Source organism: Ranitomeya variabilis, chromosome 3 (genome assembly GCF_051348905.1).
Source record: "Ranitomeya variabilis isolate aRanVar5 chromosome 3, aRanVar5.hap1, whole genome shotgun sequence".
NCBI lineage: Eukaryota > Metazoa > Chordata > Amphibia > Anura > Dendrobatidae > Ranitomeya > Ranitomeya variabilis.
Window position 1 is genome coordinate 767,900,973 of NC_135234.1, and position 27,909 is coordinate 767,928,881.

Sequence of the window (27,909 nt, forward strand, 5' to 3'; positions counted from 1 at the left end):
AGCACCAAAATGCTGGTGCATGGCCGCTGCGGCGGTGGTCGCCGCACGGCTCCGCTCCGTTAGGGCATTAGGACCCACTACGAGGTTTGCCGTGAAGGGGCAGTGGGCTTCATACAGTCTGATCAGAATGTTAAACTGAAAACCTCATGTTCAGTATTTAAATTTTTGCCTAGCGGCTTTAGATCAACATATGATTTTGGGATGTGCGGTTCATGCTCTCTTTTTTTTCTTTTTGCACATAGCATGTACTTGTCTCTTTTTTTGGACCAGCACTCCTCCCATTTAGCTCAGGTGATTTTAATTAGCAGGAGACTGCAAAGTAAGGGGTCTAGCCAGAGGCGTAGCTAGGGTTTCAACTTAGGGGGTGCGAAACATCTGAGTGGGCCCCTAACCAGTTAACCCTGATTACAGTTACGGTTGCACACTGTAATTGTGAATATAGTGAAACCTCAGAATATGACCGCTCTGTTATTGAAAATAAATCTATATACAAACACGAACATTGATTTTACCGCCATATTGTGATGATATGCAACTTTGATGGTTGCAATACTCTGAGTGCCCCTATAACAATATAATGCTTAAGCGCCCACTTTACATTTAATAATGTCCCCTGAGTTCCCTCATGTACTGCTCCATTATACACACTATGGTGAGCTCAAAGCTTCCATATACATAGTATAAGTCCCCCACAGCTCCCCTATACACAGTATGATGGGCCCGCACCTCTCTTATACACAGTATGATGGGTCCGCAGCTCCCTTATACACAGTGTGATGGGTCCGCAGCTCCCTTATACACAGTGTGATGGGTCCGCAGCTCCCTTATACACAGTGTGATGGGTCCGCAGCTCCCTTATACACAGTGTGATGGGCCCGCAGCTCCCGTATACACAGTATGATGGGCCCGCAGCTCCCTTATACACAGTATGATGGGCCCGCAGCTCCCTTATACACAGTATGATGGGTCCGCAGCTCCCTTATACACAGTGTGATGGGTCTGCAGCTCCCTTATACACAGTGTGATGGGCCCGCAGCTCCCGTATACACAGTATGATGGGCCCGCAGCTCCCTTATACACAGTATGTTGGGCCCGCACCTCTCTTATACACAGTATGATGGACCCGCAGCTCCCTTATACACAGTATGAGCCCGCAGCTCCCTTATACACAGTATGATGGACCCGCAGCTCCCCTATACACAGTATGATGGGCCCGCACCTCTCTTATACACAGTATGATGGGTCCGCAGCTCCCTTATACACAGTATGATGGGCCCGCAGCTCCCTTCTACACAGTATGGTGAGCTCAAAGCTTCCATATACATAGTATAAGTCCCCCACAGCTCCCCTATACACAGTATGATGGGTCCGCAGCTCCCTTATACACAGTATGATGGGCCCACAGCTCCCTTATACACAGTATGATGGGCCCGCAGCTCCCTTATACACAGTATGATGGGCCCGCAGCTCCCTTATACACAGTATGATGGGCCCGCAGCTCCCTTCTACACAGTATGATGGGCCCGCAGCTCCCTTATACACAGTATGATTGGCCCACAGCTCCCTTATACACAGTATGATGAGCCCGCAGCTCCCTTATACACAGTATGATGGGCCCGCAGCTCCCTTATACACAGTATGATGGGCCCACAGCTCCCTTATACACAGTATGATGGGCCCGCAGCTCCCGTATACACAGTATGATGGGCCCGCAGCTCCCTTATACACAGTATGATGGACCCGCAGCTCCCTTATACACAGTATGATTGGCCCACAGCTCCCTTATACACAGTATGATGAGCCCGCAGCTCCCTTATACACAGTATGATGGGCCCGCAGCTCCCTTATACACAGTATGATGGGCCCGCAGCTCCCTTATACACAGTATTATGGGCCAGCAGCTCCCTTATACACAGTATGATGGACCCGCAGCTCCCTTATACACAGTATGATGGGCCCGCAGCTCCCTTATACACAGTATGATGGGCCCGCAGCTCCCTTATACACAGTATGATGAGCCCGCAGCTCCCTTATACACAGTATGATGGGCCCGCAGCTCCCTTATACACAGTATGATGGACCCGCAGCTCCCTTATACACAGTATGATTGGCCCACAGCTCCCTTATACACAGTATGATGAGCCCGCAGCTCCCTTATACACAGTATGATGGGCCCGCAGCTCCCTTATACACAGTATGATGGGCCCGCAGCTCCCTTATACACAGTATTATGGGCCAGCAGCTCCCTTATACACAGTATGATGGACCCGCAGCTCCCTTATACACAGTATGATGGGCCCGCAGCTCCCTTATACACAGTATGATGGGCCCGCAGCTCCCTTATACACAGTATGATGAGCCCGCAGCTCCCTTATACACAGTATGATGGGCCCGCAGCTCCCTTATACACAGTATGATGGGCCCGCAGCTCCCTTATACACAGTATGATGGGCCCGCAGCTCCCTTATACACAGTATGATGGGCCCGCAGCTCCCTTATACACAGTATGATGGGCCCGCAGCTCCCTTATACACAGTATTATGGGCCAGCAGCTCCCTTATACACAGTATGATGGACCCGCAGCTCCCTTATACACAGTATGATGGGCCCGCAGCTCCCTTATACACAGTATGATGGGCCCGCAGCTCCCTTATACACAGTATGATGAGCCCGCAGCTTCCTTATACACAGTATGATGGGCCCGCAGCTCCCTTATACACAGTATGATGGGCCCGCAGCTCCCTTATACACAGTATGATGGGCCCGCAGCTCCCTTATACACAGTATGATGGGCCCGCAGCTCCCTTATACACAGTACGATGAGCCCGCAGCTCCCTTATACACAGTACGATGGGCCCGCAGCTCCCTTATACACAGTATGATGAGCCCGCAGCTCCCTTATACACAGTATGATGGGCCCGCAGCTCCCTTATACACAGTATGATGGACCCGCAGCTCCCTTATACACAGTATGATGAGCCCGCAGCTCCCTTATACACAGTATGATGAGCCCGCAGCTCCCTTATACACAGTATGATGGGCCCGCAGCTCCCTTATACACAGTATGATGGGCCCGCAGCTCCCTGTCATGATTTGGCAGTCTGCAGTCACATAAAGTGACTGCAGACATTTATTCCAAGCCTTTATCAACTTTATAGTAATAAATTGCTTATTATTAAATTATTAAAGCACCACTCTAGCAGGGTTTTTTTTTCCACCGCTGGAGTGGTGTTTTAAGTGCAAGTCCCCGTCCCCGGTCATTTACTCATCCTCCGGCGTAGTCACTATTTTGGGGCACTGCTGCAGTCCCACGGCTCAAACTTGTGAGCGCAGCTTCTGACAGGCCAGAAGTTAGCAGCTATGTCACAAGCGCTCAATGTAAGACTATGAGGCTATGTGCACATGCTGCGGATTCGTGTGCGGATTTTTTCGCACCGTTTTTGCAAAATCCACAGGTAAAACGTGCTGCGTTTTACCTGTGGATTTACCGGGGATTTCCTGCGTTTTTTGTGAGGATTTTGCCTGCGTTTTTACACCTGCGGATTCCTATACAGGAGCAGGTGTAAAATGCTGTGGAATCCGCACAAAGAATTGACATGCTGCGGAAAATACAATGCAGCGTTTCCGCGCGGTATTTTCCGCACCATGGGCACTGCGGATTTGGTTTTCCATAGGTTCACATGGTGCTGTACACCGCATGGAAAACTGCTGCAGATCCGCAGCGGCCAATCCGCACCGTGTGCACATAGCCTGAGAGTGAGGAAGAGGCCAGAACGAGGCTCCCACAGACTCACACTGATTAGTGACCTCTGCGCTGCTCCATGAAACACTGGAGCCGCGGACAGGTCACAAACTGCAGGAGACGGAGCCGAGTGGAGACAAAAACAGATGAAAAAGCCAGAAGGTGAGTATCAGACGGGGCAGGGGACGGGGATTGTCAGCACCGCTCCAGCAGTGAAATAAAAAAAATAATGCTGGAGTGGTGCTGTAAATGTGATGCAGCTCTTGGTTACTGTATGCGGCTCCTTATACTAATACTCATAAAAGACCCAGGTGGTACATATCAATAGCCCCCTACCCCCCATCTCCAGCCTCCCCAGACAGCAAATATTACGTGATGGAGTACATATAATATCATAACAAAACATTATAATATTCAGCCCCCAGTGCCCTGCCCCTCCTCCCCCACTTCAGCCCCAATACCCCCCATCATCTCACATCCACCCCTCAGTGCCCTGTCCCCCCTCACCCACCTTCAGCCCCCACAACACCCCCATGGTCTCACATTTACCCCCCAGTGCCCTGTCTCCCCTCCCCCACAATACCCCCATGGTCTCACATTCACCCCCTCAGTACCCTGTCACCCCTCACCCACTTTCAGCCACCATAACACCCCCATGGTCTCACATTCACATCTCAGTGACATACCTGAATTTAATAAACCTAAAATCTTCCATCCCCAGAACTTACTGATAAAGTTTGCAGGCAGGACCAGGAAGTGTCTAGGTGAAATTCATGCAAGATGTGGGCACTAGGACCCAGCGTGCCTGAGCCAATCCCAGCGTGCACAGAGTGAAGAAAAACTGCAGTCGGGGAAAAGCTTCATGATCTCAGGTCAGACGGGCGAAACCATTCACTGCAGGGGGGAGACTGTGCAGCCGGCCACTGTGCTAATAGCCAGCGTGCAGAGTCTCGGTCAGATAAGAGCAGACATTACAGTATACTGCTCTGCTCCTATGCGGTGTTCTGCCTCGTCATTGAAGTGGCCCTGGCTCCCGGTGGGCCCCTTCATGTGACAGGGCCCGGGGCGATGGCCCCCTCTGCCCCCCCAGTAGCTACGCTACTGGGTCTAGCCCATTTTGGCTCTCACTGAAGAGCTGGAGGAAGGTGAGTTTAAATGCTCCCTTCATTTTGGTGCTGGTGCTGTGTGGCGGCCATTGTTGCTGTGGCTTTGTGCTGGTGGGGCGGCGCGGTCTGGAGTCTTGGGGACTCAGTCTCGCAGCATGGGTGCTGTGGGGCAACAGGCCGTCCGCCCTGCTGGTGCATGACCGCTGCGGCGGTGGTCGCCGCACGGCTCCGCTCCGTTAGGGCGTTAGGACCCACTACGAGGTTTGCCGTGAAGGGGCAGTGGGCTTCATACAGTCTGATCAGAATGTTAAACTGAAAACCTCATGTTCAGTATTTAAATTTTTGCCTAGCGGCTTTAGATCAACATATGATTTTGGGATGTGCGGTTCATGCTCTCTTTTTTTTCTTTTTGCACATAGAAATTAAATGTTATGATGACTGTGTCCGAGTTGAATTTTCTCGCCACTTGGCGCAACCTGACACTGTTGGACTTGGAGTTCTCCTCTAATCTCTTTCAAAGTTGTTCTGGGTTTTGTGGTTCCCCTTTGTATTATCCATCTCTTCAATTTGTGACCTATTTCCTCGTGTGGCTGCCTCCAGGGAAGACGGCTACAGCCCCATAGACCTTACACTTCTGGATATGTGCAACAGTAACAACAGGAACATCCGGCTGTAGGAAACGTCTTATTCTTATAGCCTTTATCTGGAACATGTTTGTATATACTATTCTTCCTAATCACCTGAGACCACTCTCTTCTTAGCTTTCTTTGCCCCATGTTCTGTGTGGTAAACGCCATGACAACAAACAGCACAGTGACTACTTTGTACCCTGTAAATAGGCGACTGACTGATTACAAGTCTGCAGACACTTGCGATAACTACAGGATGCTCTGTAGTTTCACTTCTCCACATGGTAAAATTAATTTTAATATTTTCTAGGGTAACCCATCATTTTATTCCAGGGCATTTTTAATAGTTTTGTTTTCTAAAGAGGCCTTTCATCAGTTTTTTTCATGTTGAATTAGACAAAGCATGTAATATGGGATGCAGAGCATATTTCTTTATAATTTTTATTTCGTCTCTCTATTGTTTAGATACGAGCAATCAAATATCTAACACCTAATGAGTTAACTTTAGTTAACTCCAAGTGAGTGTTATCAGACAGTTTTCACTAGCCGCAGTTACTTCTTCTCCCTGTGTAACGCTGACCAATCATATGCAGTTAGTAACATAGAACTGCAGGACGCGTGATGATGCCTGCATATGATTGGTCAGCGTCATACTGGGAAAAGACGTACACTCCCCCACTGAAAACTATCTGAAAAAAAAACATTTGGTTAAACTAAAGTTAACTCATTAGTTGCCAAATATTTGATTGCTAATATCTTTACAACAGAGGCAAAAAAACCCAGTTTTTTTTCAACTCTGCAGCCACTATTACACGGAGAGTCCAGTTCAACATGAAAAATTTTGTGAACAGCCCTCTTTAAAATGTTCCTGTAGGACCAGAATTCTGCCACAAAGTCTGATTATAATTATTATTATTTACTAAAATTAAATAGAAAATTACTGTTGTCAGTTTCAAATGATTTCAGTGACCATTGGGAGTTTTTCTTACTTTAACCCCTTCCCGACATGTGACGGTATAGTACGTCACATGTCGGGACCCCCGCTTTGATGTGCGCTCCGGCGGTGAGCGCACATCAAAGTCGCGACATGTCAGCTGTTTTTTACAGCTGACATGTGCGCGCAATAGCGGCGGGTGAAATCGCGATCACCCGCCGCTATTAACTAGTTAAATGCCGCTGTCAAGCGCAGACAGCGGCATTTAACTACCGCATCCGGCCGTGCGGCCGGATATGAGCGCATCGCCGACCCCTGTCACATGATCGGGGGTCGGCGATGCTCCTCCATTGTAACCATAGAGGTCCTTGAGACCTCTATGGTTGCTGATTGCCGGTGGCTGTGAGCGCCCCCCTGTGGTCGGCGCTCACAGCACACCTGCAATTCTGCTATATAGCAGCGATCTTATGATCGCTGTTATGTAGCAGAGCCGATCGGGCTGTGCCTGCTTCTAGCCTCCCATGGAGGCTATAGAAGCATGGCAAAAGTAAAAAAAAAAAGTTTTTAAAAATGTGAAAAAAATAAAAAAAACATAAAAGTTTAAATCACCCCCCTTTCGCCCCAATCAAAATAAATCAATAAAAAAAACCAAAAACCTACACATATTTGGTATCGCCGCGTTCAGAATCGCCCGATCTATCAATTAAAAAAAAGCATTAACCTGATCGCTAAATGGCGTAATGAGAAAAAAATTCGAAACGCCAGATTTACGTTTTTTTGGTCGCCACGACATTGCATTAAAATGCAATAACGGGCGATCAAAAGAACGTATCTACACCAAAATGCTATCATTAAAAATGCCAGCTCGGCACGCAAAAAATAAGCCCTCACCTGACCCCAGATCACGAAAAATGGAGACGCTACGAGTATCGGAAAATGGCGCAATTTTGTTTTGTTTTGTTTTTTGCAAAGTTTGGAATTTTTTTTCACCACTTAGGTGAAAAATAACCTAGTCATGTTAGGTGTCTATGAACTCGTAGTGACCTGGAGAATCATAATGGCAGGTCAGTTTTAGCATTTAGTGAACCTAGCAAAATAGGCAAGCAAAAAACAAGTGTGGGATTGCACTTTTTTTGCAATTTCACTGCACTTGGAATTTTTTTCCCGTTTTCTAGTACACGACATGCTAAAACCAATGATGTCGTTCAAAAGTACAACTCGTCCCGCAAAAAATAAGCCCTCACATGGCCAAATTGACGGAAAAATAAAAAAGTTATGGCTCTGGGAAGGAGGGGAGCGAAAAACGAAAACGGAAAAACGGAAAAAGCTCCGGGGGTGAAGGGGTTAAAAAAGGTGCCAACGATTTTGTCCTCGTCTATTTGCTACATTGTTTCATTTTTTTGGAACTTATAATATTTTTATTACACACATATTTGGGTACATTATTTTTTTTTCAGGAAGGGGTTGCTGGAGATATTAACATGACAAAAAAAACAGCATTAACAACAAAAGGCGGGTTTTTTAGTTGTTTATTGTGCGATTTAAATAACACGTGCAGCTATACTATAAACATTTTTGTATTCTTGAAATATAAAATTACCTATGATAAATATATATTTTTATTTTATTTTTTATTTACAGTGAATTTTTAAATTCTTTAATTCTTTATTTCCCTCTAGGGCAGCACCCAGTGTGATCACTTGATCACTTCTAAAATGCTTTGATGTACCATGTACGAGAAAGTATTATTGTCAGTCACTAATAAACTGACAGGCAATATTTGGGTTCAGTTTTGCACATCTGTGAAACATTCGACCCAAAAGATTTGACCCAAATCCGGGTTTCCTGACCTGAGCTAATTGAGTCATAGATCTATATAAAACAGTTCACTCAGATTGAGGGGTGAGACGAGGTCTTCAGATGCAAGAACAGTTCATGTTTCATGGATGCGTGAAAACGGCCTTACTCTTTGCCTTTCTTAGACTGATAGCCAGCCATGGCAAGACTTGGCAAGTGAAATCACCACAAAAATCTCTTGATGTTAAGCAGTGATGATTTTCTATATTTTAGCCAAGCATTTGCCCCATCTCTAACAAACATTAAAGGTGTTTCTCTTCCATGTGTCTTCTCTGATGTCTAATGAGATTGCATTTGTAGGTAAAACGATTTCCACATTCTGAGCAAGAAAATGGCTTCACCCCTGTGTGAGTTCTCTGATGTAAGACTAAACCTTTTCTATAAGTGAAAGATTTCTTACATTGTAGACATGAGAATGGCTTCTCCCCTGTGTGAGTTCTTAGATGCTTTACAAGACTTGATTTGTGCCTAAAATATTTATCACATTCTGTACATGTATATGGTTTCTCCCCTGTGTGAATTTTTACATGTTCCAAAAGACTTGATTTCTGAGTAAAAATTTTCTCACATTCTGAGCACGGGAATGGCCTCTCCGGTGTTTCATTTATCAGATGTTCCACTAAACCGGAGTTATGTCTAAAATCTTTGCCGCGTTCAGGACATAAATATGGCTTCTCCCCAGTGTGAAGTCTTTGATGTAGGGTAAGAGATGTTTTCTGGCTAAAACATTTTCCACATACTGAACATGAAAATGGCTTCTCCCCTGTGTGAGTTCTTACATGATCAACCAAATATGATTTCTGGGTGAAACTTTTTTCACATTCTGAGCATGAAAATGGCTTCTCCCCTGTGTGCGTTCTTAAATGATCAACTAATTTTGATTTACGAGTAAATAGTTTTCCACACTGTAAGCAAGAAAACTGCTTCACCCCTGCATGAGTTCTCTAATGCATACTAAGACTTGCCTTCTGCGTAAAACGTTTCCCACATTCCAAGCATGAAAATGGCTTCTCTCCTGTGTGAACTCTCTCATGTATAGCAAGAAGAGATTGATAGGCAAAACATTTCCCACATTCTGAACATGAGAATGTCTTTATATCTTTGTAAATGCACTTGTGCTTGGAAAGATGAGACTTCTTTTTAAAATGTTGTCCACATTCAGAACATGCAAAAGATTTATCCAGTCCATGTTCAGTTCCTTTTTTTTCAATCGGTGATTCCTTATCTTCCACTTCATAGCGGAGAGGTAAAAGGACATTTATTTGTGAATCTTTCCTACTGTCTTCATCTGAAAATAGAAAACAATTCCATAAATTATTTCACACTCTACTAATTTCTATATAAAACATCCAGAAAGGGAACAAAGCATGTATCAGTGATCAACAAATCAAGATGGCTTTTCTTTTTTTTAGTTACACACAAAAGTATCAAATAAACCAGTAGTCAATGAAATCTAATCAAATTTGTATCTATACATAACTAAACAAATGTCCTCAAATCAATTGTATTTACCTCTAAGAAGTTGTCCACTACTTGGACAACTTATTCTCATACTCCACGCTTGGCCCCCTTAAAATAATAATGCTTATACTCACCTCCTGTGATGGCGCCGCTCCAATGGTACCAGCACTCGCTCTCCCGTGCTGTTTCTGTGACATGTGACGCCGGCGTTCAATCGGTGCTGGCGTCACTGTCCCCGCCTCCTGTCGAATTGAGCAGGAAAAGGAAGTTCGAGATCAGCTGCAGCCCAGACTTCCTCTTCATGTTCGAATTTGTCCGAAGGCGGGTTCAGTAATGCCAGAGCTGATTGGGCACCAGCATCACGTTACAACACCGCACGAGAGCCCAGGGGAGAGTGAGTGCTGACACTTCGGGAATATTGCTGACACAATAGGCGAGTACATGCATTAGTTTATGGTGGCCAAACATTTTGATCAAGAAGCGGGTTGTCCTGGTAGTGCATAACCCCTTTATTTACTAACAAAAACATCTGCCAAGATGTGGAGCCCGAGCAAAAGTCTATGATGTAATTACCCTTAAGAGCCGCATGGATTTAGGCCATCTTCATGAGAAAATGAGTGGCATGCTCATTTTATGTGCCACAGTATCCAACGCCCATGATAAATCCAGATACACAACATTGACAGTTTTACCCCAGGCTAATCTGGGACATACCTCGTCCCTGAAAAGAAATCTGAAACTTTTGACACATTAGCTATTGTAAAACGATGACTCCCTGCATTCTCTGGCTGTCACACAGCTGTCCAGGCAAGTTGGGAGTTGTAGTTTGAAAGCAGCTGCAGTGCAGGAAGTTGCTGATCATAGAAGCTAACCAGATTAGTTTTGGTCACTGTTGAGCCTAAGCGGACACTGGGTGAGAAGGTTATCATCAGGGACTATCAAGGAGAACGTCTTGCACACCACACATTTCCCCAATGATGTATGGAAAGTTGCAGGGCCTGTAGTTTTTTCGTCTCACTTTTTGTCTCCATATTTATTATGGGTCAGTCTTGTTGAACAGATCTTGGTATAATATAATGCCTAAATATTACAGAATCTGTTTGTCACGGGGTCCTTCTCCGATACCACACAATCAACAGAGCGAGGGAAGTGTGAACAATCCCAAGACCTTTATTATAGGTAAAACTAAAAGATCCATAAACAATCCACCACACTGAGGATACAATATTCCAGAACACGAATGCAGTTCAGTTACAGGATAAAATGTCCAAGGAGATGAGAGTCCAATAATCCAGCAGAGGATAAAAAATCCATGAGCTTCCCTTTCTCTATTTACATGCTGTGTTCACACCATCCTCACCACATGAGAACTGACTTCCCAGCTCCTGTCCTCCCCAGCCCCCTCCTTATGTCCAGGGGTAGTCAAACAGGTTGGGGTGGTTTTCAGGCCTCCCAGACCTGACAAAGGTGCCTCGGGGATTAAGGCACTACAGGGGGTCATCAAGAGGCATAGATACAGTCAGGCTGCAGACAGTCAGTGAGCTAATCCAATTATCAGCCTTTTGGAAGGTAATTGCTAGACAATATGGGGAATACACGGAATGATACAGGGCAACAAGAGAACACTGTGAAACTCAGTAAAATATAAATATACACAAAATGATACCCCCATAACATATCACACCATCACACTGTTATTCTAATTAAAGGCTCTATTCACCTCCTAAACCAATATTTATTGCTATAATACATCTATACGGAATGAATAAAGCAATTTTGAAAACAGGCTTCATTAAAAAAAAATATTTTGTATCTACTGCTTCCATGCTGTATTTTTTTTAGTTGCATTAGTGAAAAATGTAGCTGTAAAGATTTATGCATGCATTCATTCCTGCAAAATGTGTGAAACGTGTCACCATGGAGGTGGAACACTAACCAGGATGATTCAATGACCCAGCTTAGGAGACATGAGGTTTCCTATAAAGAGGCAGTCTTGTGCATTAACTGATTTTAAGGGCGAGTTACCAACCCAGCTCCCGTCTGCGCAGAACTAAACTGAAGACCAGTGGTGACGGGAACGATCGGAAGAGACACGATAGACTCGTTATCCTAGGCGACACGACGCCTGCAGCATGTGTAATAAGAGAATAGACAATGAGAGGCTACTCTGTGCATGCGTGGAGCCCGTCCTGCCATGTGACGGGAAATGATATGTGTAGGAATGAATGACTTAATGTGCTACTGTAACAGATGAGAGAAAAAACAAAGTGCGATTAATATGAATGACCAGCTCCTTGGCCAAGCTGTATATGACTGTGGGTCAAAGAGGAGTGCTTGAGAAGGAGAGGATGTATATAAAATGGGTACGGAAAGTATTCAGACCCCTTTAAATTTCTCACTCTTTGTTTCATTGTAGCCATTTGGTATATTATAAAAAGTTCTTTTTTTTCTCATTAATGTACACTCTGCACCCCATCTTGACTGAAAAAAACAGAAATGTAGAAATTTCTGCAAATTTATTAAAAAGAAAAATCAAAATATCACATGGTTATAAGAATAAGTATTCATACCCTTTGCTCAGTATTGAGGAGAAGCACCTTTTGAGATAGTACAGCCATGAGTCTTCTTGGGAATGATGCAACAAGCTTTTCACACCTGGATTTGAGGATCTTCTTCAGTTCCGTCAGGTTAGATGGTGAACGTTGGTGGACGCCATTTTTAGGTCTCTCCAGAGATGCTCAGTTGAGTTTAGGTCAGGGCTCTAGCTGGGCCGGTCAAGAATAATCACAGAGTTGTTCTGAAGCCGCTCTTTTGTTATTTTAGCTGTGTGCTTAGGGTCATTGTCTTGTTGGAAGGTGAACCTTCGACCAAGTCTGAGGTCCAGAGCACTTCTGGAAGAGGTTTTCATCCAGGATATCTCTGTACTTGGCCGCATTCATGTTTCCTTCAATGACAACCAGTCGTCCTGTCCCTGTACCTGAAAAACACCCCCATAGCATGATGCTGCCACCACCATGCTTCACTGTTGGGATTGTATTGGGCAGGTGATGAGCAGTGCCTGGTTTTCTCCACACATACCGCTTAGAATTATTACCAAAAAGGTCTATCTCTGTCTCATCAGTCCAGAGAATCTTATTTCTCGCAGTCTGGAAGTCCTTCATGTGTTTTTTTAGCAAACTTTATGCGGCTTTCATATGTCTTGTACTAAGGAGAGGCTTCCGTCAGGGCACTCTGCCGTAAAGGCCTGACTGGTGGACAGCTGCAGTGATAGTTGACTTTGTGGAACTTTCTCCCATCTCCCTACTCCATCTCTGGAGCTCAGCCACAGTGATCTTGGGGTTCTTCTTTACCTTTCTCACCAAGACTCTTCTCCCATGATTGCTCAGTTTGGCTGGATGGCCAGGTCTAGGAAGACTTCTGGTGTTCCCAAACTTCTTCCATTTAAGGATTATGGAGGCCATTGTGCTCTTAGGAACCTTGAGTACTGAAGAATTTCTGTCGCAACCTTGGCCAGATCTGTGCCTTGCCACAATTCTGTCTCTGAGCTCCTTACATTTACGGTAAGAGATACAGGGTTTTTTTTTGTGATTATCCCTCTTAGAATGGGGTAATTTTTAAGATTAGTTCAATGTTTGCAAACAAATTGAACATGAAGAGGAAGTCGGAGATCAGCTGCAGCCCGGACTTCCTCTGATGTTCGATTTGTCCAAAGATGGGAGCAGTGACACCTGTGCTGATTGGGCGCCGGCGTCATGTGTCACCACACCGCACGAGAGTCCCGCAGAGAGCGAGTGCAGACACCATGGGAACGGAGCCGGCATTGGAGGGGAGTATAAGTGTTATTTTATGGGGGCCAACATTTTGATCAAGGGGTTGTCCAAGTAGTGGACAACCCTTTTAATGATTGTATGTGAACCGCCCTATCATGGGGCTGATCATTCTTATCGGGAGTCGCACTTTGGTTTTTCCACTCATCTGTTACCTCAGTATGCTGAATGTGTGTGTGTGTGTGTGTGTGTGTGTGTGTGTGACAGTGGCATGTAAAAGTTCGGGCACCATTGTAAACGGTTAAGCGAGTTGAAGATGAAATGATTTCTAAAAGGCCTAAAGTTATACAAGGCACATTTACTTGGTATTTTAGGCAAAAAATATATATTGTCATTTTTTTCCATTTTAAAAATTACAAAAAAAGAAATGGGCCTAGGCAAAAGTTTGGGCACCCTTGGAGATTTGTGTGCTCAGATAACTTTGAACAAAGTTTTAGACCTTAATTAGCCTGTTAGGGTTTCCCAGCTTTATAAAAACCCAGTCTTCTCTAAGGGTAAGTTCCCACAGGGCATTTTTTTGCTGCTTTTTTATGCTAATTTTCAGCTGCTTTTTACAGTACCAGCAAAGTCTATAAGATTTCAGAAATCTCATGCACACACATTGTTTTTTTGTGCTATCAGTATTTTGTGCTTTGCTGCGTTTTTTGGGCATAGAGCATGTCACTTCTTTCAGCGTTTTTGCTGCGTTCTTTCAGCGTTTTTCACCCATTGACTTGAATGGGTGTTGAAAAAATGCAGCAAAAATGCAGGTATCATTATTTTCTGCGCTTTTGCTGCTGAAAATTCAAGGACATTAGCATGAACAAAGAGAAAAAAACGCAACAAAAAAAGCATCTTTAGAAAGATTGACCAGTCTCTGGAGTTGTGGTACATTGTTCTTCTGTTCAGAGACACCTGCACAAATATGGCCTTCATGTAAGGGTCATCAGAAGAGAACCTCTAAGACCCCTTTCACACATCAATTTTTTGCTGTCAGTCACAATCCGTTGGCTCGACGGATCCGTCGCAGATTATGAAAAACTGATGCGACTGATGCTTCGTTTTTTCGACGGATCTGACTAGTGGATCTGGCGAAAAAACAGATACGTCGCATCAGTTTTTTTATCCGTTTCTTCAGTGTTTTCATCCGTTTTAAAATGGATCCGTTTTTTAAAAACGCCCAATGGGAGGTTCCCAAACGTTATTGTCTACTGAAAACCTACATATAGTGTTTCTACACCCCATCTTTGACAGGTTGTAGAGCAAGTGGCAAAAATGGATGGTGTGATTGTGAACATTGTGAAGGTCTATGTGGATTTTACTTTTGAGGCGAATCGTTTGGAAGTGACTGTTCTTGAAAAGGAGGGAGAAAGACAGCGCATCATGCGTCTGCGCCGTTTTTGGATTCACCCAATCACTGCACTGACAATGACACATGGGGTGTATTCTATGTTATAAATGGAGTTGAGAGGAAACCCCGAGAAGTTTTTTAACCATGTTTGGATAAAAGCAGAAAACTTTGGGGGCTGGCTAACTGGATCCTAAGTAAATCGGAGCATGCTCAGTTAAAAAAAAAACGGAATCCGTCATTTGACGGATCCGGCGCCCATAGGCTTCCATTCGAGCAAACGACAGATGGCGATGGATCCATCGCTGTCCGATTTTTCGACGTACACAAAAAATGTTACTTTGTTGTCTCCGGCCGCCGGACAAACAATTTTCGACGGATCTGGCGAACGACGGATGAAACATGAGGCCATCTATTACAATCTGTCGCTAATACAAGTCGAGGAGAAAAAAAAACAGATCTGGTGGCATCAGTTGCCGGATTCGTTTTTTTTCAAAATTCGATGGATTGCGACTGATAGCAAAAAACTGATGTGTGAAAGGGGCCTAATGCGTACTCACCATGAAATTCAGCGGCAGAAGTATGCAAAAGAACATCTAGAGAACACCTGGTGCATTTTTGGGAACAAGTCCTGTGGAGAAAAAAGGGCACCTATCCAGGGTTGAAGTGACTTTGGGGGTCCTATACATTGGAAACCCCCCAAAAGTGATACTACCATTTTAAAAACAGCACCCCTCCCCGACATATTGAATACTTCTGTCAGGTAGTTTATTATCCCTTCAGGTGCTTTTCAGGAATTAATGCAAAGTGGCATAAGAGGAGTGAAAATGTGCATTTTTACCACCAAAATGTCAGTAACTTCTGAACAGGCCGCTGTAGCTGGCAGACTCTAAGGCCGCGAACTGCCAAGGCAAGTATCAGGACCACACAACCATGATCTCAGGGTGCCGATGGGGTGAAATAGGAAGCCCTCACACTCTGTTAACCATTTATATGATGTAGTCACTAAAGACAGCAGCATCTAAGGGGTTAAACAGATATGAACGGTGCCAACACTGATCGTGGCTAATGCAGCAAGTTGTCACCTATAGTGTCCAGCCGACAGCTGCTGGATTGTCACCTGTATGAGGATGATAGTCTCTTAAATCTCAGGTCTGTAAAAAGACGTATTGGCGGTCATTAAGGGGTTATGCATAGGGATGGAACATTCATGCTTTGGGGTTGTGCTACAGCCAATTGCATGGGGAAAATTTTTTGGTTAAAGGGAAGAATGGATTTAATGAGATTTCAACAAATTCTTGATGCAAACATAACACCATCTGTAAAAAAGCTGAAGGTGAGAAGAGGATGGCTGCTACAAATGGATAATGATCCTACACACATCACAAGCCACAATAGACGAGCTCAAAAGGCGCAAGATGAAGGTTTTACAATGGCCCTCACAGTCCCCTGATCTAAGCATCATTGAAAATCTGTGGCGAGATCTCAAAATAGCAGAAGATGTAAGACGCCACCAGGAATCTCACAGAACTGGAGGAATTCTCCAAGGAAGAATGGAGGAAAATCCCTCAAACAAGAAGTGAAAGACTCTTGTCTGGCTGTAAAAATTGTTTACAGGCTGTGATACTTGCAAAAGGGGGCGCTACTAGGTACTAACCATGCAGGGTGCCAAAACTTTTCCATCAGTCCATTTTCCTTTTTGTAATTTTTTAAATGTTAAAAAAAAACAAAAAAAAGTTAACAATAGCAATAATTCTGACCAGGGGTGCCTAAACTTTTACATTCCACTGTATATACTGATTATAGAATAGATGTGTATTTGTGGAATTCACGTTTATAATTCCCGGCAGTGCAGACGAGAGTTCATAGATGTAAACATGTCAGCAATCACCCAAAGAACGAGAAAAATGATGCTCAATCATCGGGAACAAAAATCATTGTCGGCAGCACATCGCCTATTGTTAGCAGTTGGGCTGCTGATAACATGATATGTATGGAGACAAAAGGATCTTAGTAATTGTTCTGTCCTCATCAGTCTCTATGAAGGTGGCACACCTAGGTACAGGGGTGGACTCCTCTGCTGACTTGCAGACAGTGGTAGTTGGCGCAAAGTATTAACTGGTGTAAATGGAGGACAGGGCCCCTGAATATTTTTACTAGCAACAATCATGTCAACAAATTGGTATTGGCAGTGCCATTGAAGGATTTAACAGCACAGACTACACATTGGTGGAGCAGTGAGAGGTAATTTTGCGAGTGGTGGAGCACTGTTTGAGCTGGGGGGGAACATTCTGTCGTGGGCGGCGGTACTGGCCCAGGGCCCCTCATGTTACGACGGTGTCTGACGTTGGGTGTGCACCACCACCGCCAGAGACACTTCATTGTACTATGAGGGACTCTGTGCCAGTGCCGTCGCCCAAGAGTGGGCACACCCACCTGTCCAGGCAAACGGCACTCGCACGGGTGCTTGCGCAAAGTGGTGACCACGGCCCCGTGGGGGGAGTCAGCCCATTTAGGGAGGTGTTAAAATGGCCTATGGTGGACATACAGCAGCTGCAAATGGAGGAATTGGATCAGTCACTAAGAGGAGGCCAAAAGCAAAACCTTTTTACAGGAAAGCTACGTGTCAGCAGGAGAAGGTGGGGCAAAATAATTAGAAATCCATGATTGGTTCATTTTAATGAAGGTTAGATCATCCACATTTTGGGTAGCCAGACGAGTCCTTTTTTCGGTCAGTATTGAACCAGCAGCACTGAATACTCTTTCTGATAGCACACTAGCTGCTGGGCAAGCGAGCTCCTGTAATGCATATTCTGCCAATTCAGGCCAGGTGTCTATTTTAGATGCCCAGTAATCAAAGGGGAATGACCTGTGAGGGAGAACATCGATAATGGAGGCAAAACAGTTCGTAACCATACTGGGGGGTGGGGTTAGAACAGTTAGTAATTTAAGAAAGAATAGAGGTACAGAGAGGAACATCAAGTGCATGTATACTAATGCCAGAAGCCTCGCCAACAAAATGGACGAATTAGAATTAATGTTGTTGGAGCATAATGATGACATGGTGGGGATATCTGAGACGTGGCTGGATGAGAGCCATGACTGGGCTGTTAACTTGCAGGGCTATAGCCTTTTCAGAAATGACCGTACAGATAAGCGAGGGGGTGGGGTGTGTCTATATGTAAAATCGACCTTAAAACCCATCCTGCGTGATATTATAGGTGAATCTAATGAAAATGTAGAGTCCCTGTGGGTGGAGATAAGGGGAGGGGGAAAAAATAATAAATTACTGATAGGGGTTTGTTATAAATGTCCCAAAATAATGGAAGCAATGGAGAATATCCTCGTAAAGCAAATAGATGAAGCTGCGACTCAAGGAGAAGTCATTATTATGGGGGACTTCAACTACCCTGAAATAGATTGGGGAACAGAAACCTGCAGTTCCAGCAAAGGTGATCGGTGTCTGACAACTATGAGAGACAATTACCTTTCACAACTGGTTCAGGACCCAACAAGGAGGGGGGCACTGCTAGACCTAATATTAACCAACAGGCCAGACCGCATATCAAATATAAGGGTTGGGGGTCACTGGGGGAATAGTGATCACAAAATAATAAGTTTTCATGTATCCTTTAATAAGATGGGTAGTAGAGGGGTGACAAGGACACTAAACTTCAGGAGGGCAAATTTCCAACGGATGAGAGAGGATCTTGGTGCAATTAACTGGGACGATATCCTGAGACACAAAAATACACAAAGAAAATGGGAGATGTTTATTAGCATCCTGGATAGGACCTGTGCACAGTATATACCGTATGGGAATAAACATACTAGAAATAGGAGGAAACCAATATGGCTAAATAGAGCTGTAAGGGGCGCAATAAGGGACAAAAAGAAAGCATTTAGAGAATTAAAGGAAGTAGGTAGTGAGGAGGCATTAAATAAATACAGAAAAATTAAATAAATTCTGTAAAAAGCAAATCAAGGCAGCAAAGATTGAGACAGAGAGACTCATTGCCAGAGAGAGCAAAAATAATCCCAAAATATTCTTTAACTACATAAATAGTAAGAAACTAAAAAATGATAGTGTTGGCCCCCTTAAAAATAGTCTAGGGGAAATGGTGGATGAGGATGAGGAAAAAGCCAATATGCTAAATGACTTTTTTTCATCAGTATTTACAAAAGAAAATCCAATGGCGACAATATGATCAGTGATAACAAAAATTCCCCATTAAGTGTCACCTGCTTAACCCAGCAGGCAGTACGGCAGCGTCTAAAAATCACTAAAATGGACAAATCTCCGGGCCCGGATGGGATACACCCCCGAGTACTGCAGGAATTAAGTACAGTCATTGATAGACCATTATTTTTAATCTTTAAAGACTCCATAATAACAGGGTCTGTACCACAGGACTGGCGTATAGCAAATGTGGTGCCAATATTCAAAAAAGGGGCAAAAACTGAACTCGGAAATTATAGGCCAGTAAGCTTCACCTCTACTGTGGGTAAAATCCTGGAGGGCATTCTAAGGGATGCTATACTGGAGTATCTGAAGAGGAATAACCTCATGACCCAGTATCAGCACGGGTTTACTAGGGACCGATCCTGTCAAGACTAATCTGATCAGCTTCTATGAAGAGGTAAGTTCCGGACTGGACCAAGGGAGCCCAGTAGATGTAGTGTATATGGACTTTTCTAAAGCTTTTGATACGGTGCCACACAAAAGGTTGTTACATAAAATGAGAATAATGGGGATAGGGGAAAATATGTGTAAGTGGATTGAGAGCTGGCTCAGGGATTGGAAACAAAGGGTGGTTATTAATGGAGCACACTCGTTCTGGGTCGCGGTTAGCAGTGGGGTACCACAGGGGTCAGTACTGGGCCCTCTTCTTTTTAACATATTTATTAATGACCTTGTAGGGGGCATTCAGAGTAGAATTTCAATATTTGCAGATGACACTAAACTCTGCAGGGTAATCAATACAGGGGAGGACAATTTTATATTACAGGATGATTTATGTAAACTAGAAGCTTGGGCTGATAAATGGCAAATGAGCTTTAATGGGGATAAATGTAAGGTCATGCACTTGGGTAGAAGTAATAAGATGTATAACTATGTGCTTAATTCTAAAACTCTGGGCAAAATCATCAATGAAAAAGACCTGGGTGGATGGGTGGATGACAAACTCATATTCAGTGGCCAGTGTCAGGCAGCTGCTACAAAGGCAAATAAAATAATGGGATGCATTAAAAGAGGAATAGATGCACATGAGGAGAACATAATTTTACCTCTATACAAGTCACTAGTGCGACCACACTTAGAATACTGTGCACAGTTCTGGTCTCCGGTGTACAAGAAAGACATAGCTCAACTGGAGCGGGTGCAGAGAAGAGCGACCAAGGTTATTAGAGGACTGGGGGGTCTGCAATACCAAGACAGGTTATTACACTTGGGGCTATTTAGTTTGGAAAAACGAAGACTAAGGGGTGATCTTATTTTAATGTATAAATATATGAGGGGACAGTACAAAGACCTTTCTGATGATCTTTTTAATCATAGACCTGAGACAGGGACAAGGGGGCATCCTCTACGTCTGGAGGAAAGAAGGTTTAAGCATAATAACAGACGCGGGTACTTTACTGTAAGAGCAGTGAGACTATGGAACTCTCTGCCGTATGATGTTGTAATGAGTGATTCATTACTTAAATTTAAGAGGGGACTGGATGCCTTTCTGGAAAAGTATAATGTTACAGGGTATATACACTAGATTCCTTGATAAGGCGTTGATCCAGGGAACTAGTCTGATTGCCGTATGTGGAGTCGGGAAGGAATTTTTTTCCCCAAGGTGGAGCTTACTCTTTGCCACATGTGTCTTTTTTGTTAGGGCATGTTAGGTTAGGCTATGGGTTGAACTAGATAGACTTAAAGTCTTCCTTCAACCTTAATAACTATGTAACTATGATAGACACCCTGTAAAATGGCTCAAGCTGCCCATCATATGGGTACCTGTTCTAGGACAGGAGTGAGAGGACTTGCCGGCAAGCTACAGGCAGCTCTCATGTTAGCGTGAGTAGGAAGGCTTACGGACTTACGGACCTCACCTGGGAGAGGGATCACCTTTGCCTCCATGCCGGCCGGACCACATCACCACCCGTGCATGGTATCCTGGACTGTGGACTGCTTCTACCAGTAAACCAGGTAAAGACTTAACAACTCTGTGTCCTCCACTTATTTGCCAGCATACACGATCCTTGCTATACACCTTGGGAGTCCTGGGGACCCGCTTCACCTGTGGGAAGCATCACGATCTGGCTGCAACAACATCACCCCAGAGGACCCCTGTAAGCAGCGTTGGTCCCACTGACCGAGAACCACAGGTGGCGACACGAATAGACTTTACTAATTTCCCTTAAATGAGCGCCCAGGGCCACAGACCGGGTTGCAGCCACCGTGACATCCCCAAGAGCGACCGGACCGGTACTGAGTATCCCCATTGCCCTGGTGGGCGACTCACCCGCATCAGCAGGGGTAGCAAAACTACCAGTCTGACCACCACCAGCATGATCAGGCACATGGCAGCAAAGCACATGACTTAGTGGCCCGTATCCCAGGTTCCAGGAACACTGTCTGCAGGTGACACCACTGCTTCTTCCACTGTTGTGCGTGCAAGCCAATCCCCTGTCCATGGTGCATGTGAAAATGCCTCCTGCCCTGCACCTTTAATTGCACACACTCAATTAGCACCATCATCAAGCACGCCCTCATCCTTGTCCCAGCGCAGCGTTCAGTTGTCCATACCCCAGTCCTTGAAACACAAGTGCAAATACGCTGCCAATGCTTCACAAGCCACACTACTAAATTCACACATTTTTCGTCTGCTTGCGCTCGAAATGTTGCCTTTTAGGCTTGTGGAGACGGAACCTTATGGTGGCGGCTGTCCCAAGGTACTCGTTCTCCAGCTGCCACTATTTTTCCAGGGGTGCCGTCCCCGCTTTACACAACCACATGTCCCACATTAGCTGTGTCCTCAACAATGCTGTTACTGGGAAAGTACACCTAACCACGGACACATGGAGAAGTGCCTCTGGGCATGGACGGTACATCTTGCTGACGGCAGACTGGGTTAACATACTGGAAGCCAGGACCCACTCAGACCTTGGGATGGAACACATCCCCACGACACCGAGGATTGTGGGCTCTACGTCAATCAGGGTTGCCCTCACAGTGTACAGCTCCTGCACCTCCTCTTCAGATCTGTGGCTGACACCGCTGAACCTCCAGCCAGGCATGGTCGTGTATGACAATGGCTGTAATCTGATGGCGACTCTGAGGTGAGGCGAGCTAACATACGTACCATGCCTGGCCCATAATAATAATAATTTTTATTTATATAGCGCCAACATATTCCGCAGCGCTTTACAACTTATAGAGGGGATTTGTACAGACAATAGACATTACAGCATAACAGAAATCACAGTTCAAAACAGATACCAGGAGGAATGAGGGCCCTGCTCACAAGCTTACAAACTATGTGGAAAAGGGGAGACACGAGAGGTGGATGGTAACAATTGCTTTAGTTATTTGGACCGGCCATAGTGTAAGGCTCGGGTGTTCATGTAAAGCTGCATGAACCAGTTCACTGCCTAAGTATGTAGCAGTACAGACACAGAGTGCTATTAACTGCATAAAGTGTATGAGAACATGATGCGAGGAACCTGATTATGTTTTTTTTTTGTTTTTTTTTGAATGGGCCACACAGGGATGGTTAGGTTAATGCATTGAGGCGGTAGGCCAGTCTGAACAAATGAGTGTGGCCCATGTGCTTAACCTCCCTTTTCAATGGCTTCTCAAAAGCTACCCGGAGCTTCCGTATCTCCTTGTCAAGGTACACAGGCTGTGTGCCCATTTCATAAAGTCAGCTACAGATTCCGCCACACTTGCTCTGCTTCAGCAGCGTTTGCAGCTTCCAGCTCACCGACTGTTGTGTGATGTCCCCATGCATTGGAACTCTACACTGCAGATGTTGGAAAGATTTGTTAGCTGAAGAGGGCAGTTGTTGACTATCAGAATCAACAAGGTCATTGGTATTCAGACTCCACACATAAGACCTCGGGAGTGGACATGGATGTTAGACATATGTACTATCCTCCAAAACTTTGATCAACCAAGATGGTGAGCGGCGATGACACCATAATTAGCATCACCATCCCACTTCTCTGTATTCTGAAATGCTCTCTGCTCACTATCAAAGAGGATGCATGGCAGACGGAGATTGATGAGATTGAGCAAGGAACCATACGTGGTGAATACACACAGCCCACCCACATCTCTTCCCAATGTGGATTGGGTGACAATGAGGAAGAGGAGGAGAAAGAACAGGAGCTATTTTCATGCACTATAGACGGTACTACAAACACAACTGTCATACCATCTGTTCAGCGTGGATGGCCTGAGGACAGGGAGGACTACAGCATGGTCAGTAGTCCTCTTGGTGAGGACACGGAAGTCTTGCCTGTTAGCAGTCTGGCACGCATGGCTGAGTTTATGTTACGCTGCCTTTTCCGTGACCCTCGCATTCTCAAAAGTTTGGGTGACAGTCATTACTGGTTGGTGACACTTCTAGACCCACACTACAAGGAGAACTTTCTATCTCTTATTGCAGAGTCAGACAGGTGTACTAAAATGGTGCAGGACCAGAGGGCCCTTGTTGCAGAATTATTAAAAAAATTCCCATCTGAAAACGCTGGCGACAGAGGTCAGTTCGTTGGACAACCAAGGAGTACAGACAAGAGAATCAGAACTCCAATCCAGCAAAGGCAGGGGAAGACTGTAAAAGTTCTGGTAGAGTTTTCTCAGAGCCCCCATCGCACAGGTCCTGAGGCGCGGGGTACTCTCACAAGGAGTGCAAAGTTTTGGAAGATGCGGAGGGAGTACCTTGATGACTATACAAACATCCTCCTTGATTCCTCCGTGCCTTACAATTATTGCGTAACCAAGCTGGACACGTGGCATGAACTGTACGCCTTGGACGTCCTGGCCTGCCCTACGGCTAACATTTTGTCGGAGCGGGTATTTAGTGCCGCTGGGGGAATTATAACTGATAAGCGCATCCGCCTGTCAACTGAAAATGCTGACAGGCTGACTCTTATAAAAATGAACAAGGGCTGGATTGGGCCAGACTTCTGTAAACCACTGAATGTTCAGTGAAAGAACTCTACTCCAGTGTCTTTTTTTGTTAACTCTATTACCATGCACCTCTTTACACCCACACATGGGTATACGCTTCGTGATTTCGCCTTTTTTTCTGTTGTCGTCCTCCTCCTTTTACTCATCCTCATCATCCACCACCACTACATCACCATGGTGTCCGTGGTCCGTGATGGAACTGCCATTTTATTGTGTCAAAGGGTGTTTTTTATGCCCGTAAAAAAATGTTTACATATTATGTTGATGTGTATCCCTCAGGGGCAAATGTTTGTCAGCCCATACACTTAGTGTATGGGCATTACAAGTATAGAAGACCCGCTCCTTTAAACTGGGAAAATAATTTTTAGGAGGACATCCTCCACATCTCTTCAGACACTACCAGTAGATCACCAGACTGAACGTGTTCCGTGATGCAACAGCCAAGTTATTGTGTTAAAGAGTATTTATGATGCCCGTAAAAAATATATTTACACAGTATGTTGATGTGTACCCCCAGGGGCACATTTTTTTTTAAGAAGCCCTCCTCCACGTCTCTTCCAAGGGGGATTAGGGTGCATGCAAATTTGGAGCAGGCCTTGCATTCACTGCATAGCCAAACAGTATGAGAGACTCAGTTCCTAATAATGGGAACTGTAGGGGTTCGTTACTCTGCTTCAACAATGTGGAGCGCCCCCAGACGCAGGGCCGCGGGGTACACGGTACCGGGCCTCTCTGTCTCGGTCTTGGGGATGCCGCGCGTGCGCAGATGGATATCGCGGCGGCCATTTTCCTGAAGCCGCGGCCAGCAGAGTGTCGCGGCCAGCACAGCGCCGCTTCTGCGCACGCGCGGCCAAAGGAAGATGGCCGCGCCCACCGATCACCAATGAATAACGAACAGCGCGCTCTTTTAAATCCCCTGGCAGAGGATTCTGGACCTTGGACATGCGCACACCACTACGCCACCAACGGAAAACTACGCAAGATCTGGGGGAGGACACCACACCCTTTTGACCTGACCAGCCTGATTGACAGGCGAAAACGACTACTTCGGTAACGTATTTCGGCAGCATAGGTGGGGAATCGGGGTACACAAACTACACTATTGTAATGCTCAGCTCAGGCCCTATTTAACAGTATTTTTATCTCATACCGAAAAAACGGGGTGACAGGTTCCCTTTAAGAAGATTAAAGTCCGCCTGATGGCCCTCCTCCTTTAACAGTCCCTCCTTCATAAATGAAACAGGATGTGTCTGATGATGTGTCACACACCACATGGCCAGCTAAGGTTGTTCAATGTTACAATGACATTTCCCAGTGAATGCATTTGTCTTGGCTGAAAACAATGCTAAAGATGAAAAACGCATCAAAAACGCTGCGTGTGAACATAGCTCAAGTGGTGGAGGAACATTTTTGTTTTGGGTTATTTATTTTGCCTTAGGCTACTTTCACACTAGCGTTTTTCTGCAGATGTCAAAATGCGTCGTTTTGTGTAAAAAATGGATGCGTCAAAAATAGTGAAAAACGGATGCAATGCATACAGCATTTCGACGGATCCGTCGCAAATCTGCTAAACGGTTCCCTCGAAATACTGTATGCGTTGCATCCGTTTTTACAACGGATCTGTTTTTAAAATGGGAGTCTTCCAAATTTGATTGGCTACTGGAAAATAGGGAAAACTATATACTGACTGTTTTTACAGCCCATCTTTGAAAGGGTTTAGTTTAGTGGCAGAGATGGAAGGTGTACTTGGTAGGATTGTGAGTGTGGTAACTGGTGTGATATTTGAGACAAATCGCCTGGATATTATAGTGCGGGAGGAGGCGGCAGCAGAAAGACGGAGGATGCTTCTGCAGCAACGGAGACGGAGACGACTATGGATACATCCGATAAATGAACTGCGGATGACCAGGGGTGTCCAGTCCACTCTCTACCTGGAGTTGTGGCAGAACCCAGACAAATTTTTCAATTATGTACGGATGAGGATGGAGCATTTTGATTATTTGCTGGAAAAACTTGGGGATGTCATCCAAAGGCAGGACACACGGAGGAGGCTTGCCATCACACCGGCGGAGCGGCTGATGGTTACACTGCGGTAAGCCTCTGTTTTTTATGTCATAGCTCATATTTAATGTCATATAACATACTCCCGGTACTTACCTACACGCAACCTCCGATCCTCACAAGATCTCCTTCTCTACTCCCCTCTTCCCACAATCGTATACAAGATTTCTCTCGCGTATCACCCCTACTCTGGAACCCTCTACCACAACACATCAGACTCTCGCCTACCATCGAAACCTTCAAAAGGAACCTGAAGACCCACCTCTTCCGACAAGCCTACAACCTGCAGTAACCACCGATCGACCAAACCGCTGCATGACCAGCTCCATCCTCACCTACTGTATCCTCACCCATCCCTTGTAGATTGTGAGCCCTCGCGGGCAGGGTCCTCACTCCTCCTGTACCAGTTATGACTTCTATTGTTTAAGATTATTGCACTTGTTTTATTATGTATACCCCTCCTCACATGTAAAGCGCCATGGAATAAATGGCGCTATAACAATAAATAATAATACTGCAGAAATTACTGCGCTGAAACATTGCGTTGCATTTTCTGCAGCATGTTATTTTTTTATTGTTTTTTGGCCATTACAGTTTTACACCTGTTTCATGCAGTTTTTATTGTGCGTCCCGTCAGAACAAAAATTTCCACAGTGCTATTTATTGAAACTTTACCATGAAACAAAAAAAATTAAAATGTTGTTGGTCTGTGCAATTTTTTCTAACATTTTTTTTTTTTTTCACAGCTTCCTTGCTACGGGTGAATCCCTAACTTCACTCCACTATCAATTCCGGCTTGGCATTTCTACAATTTCCGGAATAGTGAAAGAGACCTGTCAGGCTATCTGGGATACTTTACAGCAGGAGTATATCCCCCAACCAACAATGGACATCTGGCTGACAAGTGCAGAACTGTTTTGAGGAACTGTGCCATTTCCCAAATTGTGTTGATGCTGTCGATGGGAAACACATCAGGATTGCTAAACCGGCAGGAACAGGCTCTGAGTACTACAACTATAAGAAATACTTTTCCATTGTACTCATGGCTATAGCAGACGCCAACTGCAAATTCCTGGCTGTGGACATAGGAGCCTATGGCCGGTCTTCAACACAGGAGCATATCCGTTTCCACGCGCTGCCTTCGTTATACCGCCATGCTACAGCAATCTGGTAAATTTCATTACTGCTATGTTTCCCCTTTTTTTTCCTTTTCATTTCAGGGACTCTATTATGGCTAGTCCCTTGCTGGTCATCGCCTGTTAGAGGCTACGTTTTTTTCTAATTTTTTCTATTTACGTTGCGCCTATATTTAGTATATTTTTACCATTTTTTCATTGCCTAATTTTATTTTTTATATATTTTCTATTTTTTACCTCCATGAACCCGCAAATGAGGGCTGTATGACCTATAGTGACTTTGGCCTCGCTACATAGGGACTCCATCTTATTTTTGAGTTCATATGGTATGCATCACTAATATGTTTGTGGCTATACATGGGATCCCCCATTTTTTCCTAAGCGTTCCTTTTTTTTCGTTTTTCTTTTCATTAAGGAATCCTGAGCCAAATGTTATTCCAGGTATATACAGATGTATTGTGCCCCCTATAATTTCCTATGTATAGTTATATATACTCACGATTTCTGACACTCTGTGTAAGGTTTGCACATGGTTATACTGTTGTATATTTCTTTTTCCTCTGATGTACAAATATATGCACTCATTTTCGTGTTTTTACACTAATGCTATAGACTTGGAGCGTTTTTTTTCAAGGATACTGA

General features: G+C 44.7%; 1 protein-coding gene and 1 pseudogene across 1 annotated transcript in view; both read right to left on the bottom strand.

Annotated features, from left to right (window-relative positions):
* Positions 1 to 27,909, bottom strand: part of LOC143817413 (protein XNDC1N-like) — a 126,323-nt gene that overhangs the window by 61,018 nt on the left and 37,396 nt on the right. The gene's annotated exons all lie outside the window — the stretch shown is intronic.
* Positions 7,927 to 9,820, bottom strand: LOC143817814 (uncharacterized; annotated as a pseudogene).